The sequence below is a fragment of the Helianthus annuus genome, chromosome 16, assembly GCF_002127325.2.
Source record: "Helianthus annuus cultivar XRQ/B chromosome 16, HanXRQr2.0-SUNRISE, whole genome shotgun sequence".
NCBI lineage: Eukaryota > Viridiplantae > Streptophyta > Magnoliopsida > Asterales > Asteraceae > Helianthus > Helianthus annuus.
This window is the reverse complement of record NC_035448.2, coordinates 192,719,493-192,725,492: the sequence shown is the minus strand read 5'-3', so window position 1 is coordinate 192,725,492 and position 6,000 is coordinate 192,719,493. Positions and strand designations below refer to the sequence as shown.

The 6,000-nt window shown below is 34.0% G+C and overlaps 1 long non-coding RNA gene across 1 annotated transcript; it reads right to left on the bottom strand.

The window, feature by feature from the left end:
* Positions 1 to 594: 594 nt before the first annotated feature.
* LOC110917609 lies at positions 595 to 1,806 on the bottom strand. Its single transcript, XR_002580696.2, has 3 exons — positions 1,681 to 1,806; positions 1,080 to 1,133; positions 595 to 815 (listed from the first exon to the last, which is right to left on the bottom strand). It is a non-coding gene; the product is annotated as an uncharacterized LOC110917609 (long non-coding RNA).
* Between the last annotated feature and the right edge of the window lie 4,194 nt (positions 1,807 to 6,000).

Sequence of the window (6,000 nt, the reverse complement as noted above, 5' to 3'; positions counted from 1 at the left end):
ACTTTTAGTAAGACTTTGTCGCCCACTTCAAACTTTAGAGGTTTTCGCCTCTTTTCAGTATAACTTTTCTGCCTATCCTTGACAGCTTTTAGGCGATCACGAATCTGGACAATCTTGTCCGTCGTTTCAAGGAATATATCAGGTCCTGACAACTGAGCTTCTCCTACTTCCGCCCAGCAAACAGGAGTTTTGCATTTCCTTCCATACAATGCCTTAAAAGGCACAGCCTGAATGCTAGTATGGTAGCTATTGTTATAGGAGAACTCGATCAAAGGTAGGTGGTCATCCCAGCTACCTCCCAAATCAATAACACATGCTCGAAGTATGTATTCCAAAGTTTGAATTGTACGCTCACTTTGTCCATCTGTTTGCGGATGGTAAGAAGTACTAAAATAGTAAAATTCAAACGAGTGCCCAAAGATTGTTGGAAACTTTTCCAAAAGTGAGAGGTGTATCTAGTATCTCTATCGGATATAATAGACATCGGCACTCCTGTAAGGTCTAAACTTTTAAAAAAAGACTAACGAACTTCATTAGGCAAAGTACCAAACGGGTCGAATAATTTAGAAGTAAAATTCTGCATTTAACTTCATATTAACTAACAAAAGAGTTTATACCCCAATATTTCATAAAGTATTAACCAAGTCTTTAACTACAAGTTTAATACCTAACCACTACCGGGTTGACTTACATACAAAAGACCCGTTTTAACAAAAACATTTAACCAAAAGTTTAAACCATAAATAGGATCTTCGCGGAAGCGTGCATCATGAGTGTGTTCGATCCAAGTAGTGCCATCGATCAAGTAGCCTTTCCTACATACAACCAAACCATTAAACATTTTAAATCATAAATTTATAAGACATCAAATTATTAGTCGAACCACAATAAGACTTTTTAAACCTTCTTCCAAACATGAAATTCTCATCTTGGCGCATTGCCCATTCAACTCATTCAACCCATATCCTTAACATTTTTCGGCTTACACTAACTCATTACAATTACACGATAACATCTCCAAGTTAATAACATTTCAAATTAATACATACTAATATTATTTTATGAGCGAGGGAACTTACCTTTACGTTGCCTTGTTTGTGACCCGGAATGGCTCGTTTCCTCCTTTTTCACTCCTACATTTTTTTACAATCAACATAGTTTAATCTCATGTCTTCGTTCCCATTCTTTTCTCCACATAATCAAATTAACAATCTATCATTTACCAAGTCTAATCATCTATCATTATACACACATGAGATCATCTTTGTCATATAGAAATCTTTGTTCAAGGCATTTCATCAAACACTTGGTGTGCATACCACTAGTAAAGCATAATGTACAAGTAATCTATGCACATTCCTACTAATTCATATCTTGGATCATCAAATCAACTAAGCTCACATAATATTCATCCTATATCAATTTCATTTATAAATAGTCTACTACATATACATTCATACATCAACATTGTTCAAATCTTGCACCTACATGATCATTATACTTCATCTTCCTATCACTACAAATGGGTTTTGTTTCAAATCATCAAGATAATCAAATTCAAGCATAATCCATCTTCTACATGATAATTCCAAACAATATTCATGCTTAATTCCATATAATTTCATGGATTGATTACAACCCACTACATGAAAGATCATCAAATCATGAAATTCAGCTTACCTTATGTTAGAGACACTTAGATGATCAAGAATCTCAATACATGCATTCAATTTCAGGCTTAGAACCTCTTTGATTTGCTGAATTTCTTGTTGTTGTTGAAGGAGAAGGTTTTTCTCCTTCTCTCCCTCTCTCTCGTACCATATACACATACACACACTGCACTCTTTTTTTTTTATTTTCAATCTTTCATTCAATTATACACTTTCAACCCCTATAGTTTCATTTGTTATTTATTAAAGCACAACTTTCATCCTTTCTACACAAAGTCCATTCTACTTAACTTAGTTAATCACTAAAGTTATTATTTTACATACCTAAATGTTTAAAGGCACAATAATTAAATTACACATTTTTGGGGTGTTACAAGTCCACCCTCCTTAAAGAAGGTTTCGTCCTCGAAACCTGAATACGTACAGTTTAATAACACGCATACACATTACGTAGTCCAAGTCTTTTGGGTATAAATAGTCCTACTACGAACATACATACCTTACTACTCGAACTCTTACGTATAATTTACATGCTCTCAAATCTGTTTAAACAAATGCTAATCACAACACCTATGCGTGTGATTCTTTTACATACTAGTCTACGCGTACACTCATGTCTTACTACATTCAATTTCGGTTTACACATTAAATTACATCCTGTGCATGCACATTCACTTAACTTTCCTTGGAACACCCTATTATAATAGGCGCACCATTCCCTTCCTTTTTTTTTTTTTACTACTAACAACTTTGACCCGTTTGCCCCTACGTTGAGGTTTTACCGGATTAACATCGAGCGACCCTTACAACCATTCTCATCCTAGCAATTCCATTATTTGTGCATCCTTACTTGATTTCAGTTATTCAAATATAGATAACTTTATCTAAACAAAATAAGAAGCGAGATCGATAGTCACTTACATTAGGCGTTCGTATTTGTGATCGCTTCCTCGCCTCCTTTTGACCCATTTGCCTTCTGTGCTTGTGTCATCTTGTCATGATGCTTATCCTTACATGTCGCCACGTTCACATTCTCGTTATCATACAAGATTTTATATTTCACCAATCATATCAAGTTCATATCTCGCATTTTCACTTATCATTGTAACAAGCACAAGGCATAGATTCAACAATGCATCATTCTAGATTCACGCAAATTTTAATATATATCATCAAGTATAACATTCAAGGATCCATCATGCATCATTCAATCCTTCTGTTCTTACAATCATATTAGGATTTCTAATCATATTATTCTCATATTCGTTGACTTTTCTGAAAAGTCAACGATCAAGTATGTAAACTCCCGACTTAGGAACATATGTCCATATCGATGTAGTTGGTAATGCTAATGACACCATAAACCTTTCGTACCCATTTAGTGAAATACATACTACCATGTAATCTCCTAGTTACATACACAATACACATAATCAATTTTACACATGTTAATACTTTCATTATCTTACATTTGACAACCACATACAAGGTTAGTCAATTAACATAATCATAACATCTTCATTCACTAGCAAATTCACATGTTTTACTTTTAGCACATATTCACTTCTTAATTGCAAATTAAGTAATTATTATAACACATGACGAGTATCACTCATTCAAGTACAATGTACAACTCCCTAACGCTTAATCTTTTCCAAAATATACATTCAACCCGAATTCTTGTTACGAGTTCCATTTATAGCACATTCTTCAAGTTCGTTACTACTAATTACATTATTATCATATTTCATTCACATATGTCAAGTCTTTCATACAATCTCACATCCTAACTTCTCTTAAACATTTCATCATTGATATAGTTATCACAACCCAACCATTATTTCCTTCTTAATCATTCGTACTTGTCTCGAGAGTTTAACGTTGTTTTAGGTTTGTTACCGTTACATGATATAAAGTACATTCTTAGGTTAATCTCCGCATAACTTCATTCGGGTCACCATGATTTGTTCGTTCATTTCATTCATTTTTTTTTATTACTTGCTATGCACGCCTACGCCTTGATTAATGACATTGAGTTTGAACTAAGAATTTCGTTCTTTTCTTGACCTCTAAAGGTCAAACCTTCCAACCGCGTCATACTCGTGTTGACATTTGTACGTATGGAGACATTATTCCGTCCGTAACTTTCTATTTAACATTCATAAGTCAAATACTTTACTAACCTTATTATTTACATAAACAACGATTCGTGTCCTAGTTCAGTCCACCCCCCTTCGGGAGCGCGTGTCAAAAACTAGATTGATCTCGTCCATCCATGTAATGAGCTTCCGCTCGTGTGCATCTTTTCACCAACTCTACTAGTTTTATCATGCCAAGAGTTCGACCATCCTCATCTACAAATTAAGCGTTAGCACATTTCATTCAGTTTTCCTCAAACATGGTATTTATCAAATCATCCTGTTTACATACTAGTTCTTTCTAGATTCTTTTTAAAACATTAATTCGTTTGACTCGTTCGTAACGGGTCAATACATGACCGTTGCTTAATAAATCATTTTCATTTGTTTGACCCGTTTATGACAGGTCAATACATAACCATTCTTTAACATACTATTTTCATTCAAATATTCGTTGTATTCGGTGTTAGCTCACCTGTATTATATTATTTTTTTTTTCACAAATTTCTCATTAAATTGGTATACTTCATTACATACTTCGTTTCTTACGTACGACTCTTGCATTTCATAATTATATGCCAATTTCTACAGTTTGACTTTTCAAGGTCAATCTGCCATTTATTAATTTTGTACACATATATTGGGTCATGTGTTGCACTTACTTTCAATTCAAAACATACTAATAAAACATCATTTCGCCATTTTAGAAATTCGCGGACAACTTTTCTTTCTCATCCATACTTATGCCATTCTCCGGGTCGTAGTCCCTTATTCACCCCGACTCACATGAGTCGACTTCTAATATGTTTCTTATGAATTTTGTTTATGTGACAATTAGCTTTATCTCCCTTGCCATCATATTGTCATTGGTCTTACACTTACCCAAATAACCCGTTCGACTTCAACAAGGTCGAATCGTCAATATATTTCTAGATAGGTTAAGATTATTCCCTTTTTAAACGCAACTTATCCCTCACTTGCTCGCAAGTGCATCATATGTATCTATGCATCATGTTAGTTAAGTGCCCTACCTGACTCGACAAGGCTACCGACCCCACTTACTTACAATATTTATATACCTACCTTAGTAGGAGAAAGAAAGACATTCCTTCCCTCATTCTTACTCATTCCCACTTTGTTTATGGATTTGAACTTTTGTTCTTCTTATGTGGTTGGTTCGCAGATACTTATGGATTCAAGTCTTTTCATTCTTACTTCTGACTCTTATATGTTCGATCCGTACTTGCTTACGGATTTTACCTTTCACTATTATACTCCATTCTTATAAGTTTAATCCGTATATCAAATACGGATTCAAACTTTTTCATTCTTATAAGTTTGATCCGTACTCACCCACATATTCAAACTTTTCATTCATACCTTTCGTTCTTATATGTTTGATCCGGACCTAACTACAGATTCAAACCTTTCATTCTTATGGAATACTCACATTTTCTTAAGAGTCTTACAACTCCTTTTATCCACACGTCAACCTACTTCCCGGTTCTACCGGACATACTAGTGATAATTATCACGGTCTCACGAATGTTATATACTTCTTATATTAATCACACATTCTTGTCTGCATCTACAAAAACATTCTAGATCAATACCATTTCTTACTTATTCAATTTAAAATTTCATTCTTACGCATACTTTATCATCCCTCTTTCAGCATACTTAATTTATTCTAACATTCTGACTTTCATAACTTTCCTTCCGTTCATTCTATAAATTGGTCAAAACGATCACGAATCATCTACATGCCATCAATAAGTCAAAGGACTTATTATTACATACATTCGTATCCTTCTTTCCGAAATTTTATATTCCCGAGACATATTATCATAGCACAATTCGAGTCACATGACTTCTTATCCGCCCTTACATGTTCCCAAGCGAAGGAGAAATTGAACATGTTCCATTATAAGTTGTAGGCTTACTTTCCTTTCTTATCTTTCTTTCTTTCATTCGTTCTCCTTACCTTTTTATACATCATTTGTTCTTAGTAATTCATTTTCATAAATCATAAACCCATCCAATCTTCCTTTACATCATTCTAAATACGTTAATTACTTTATTCGTTCGTGTTTGAGACTTCCCATTCTTTCCCACATTCATCATTAAAACATGTTAGCTATCATGAATTCTCAGTTTCATAATCAATTTGAGATGTTCCTAGCGTTTAATTG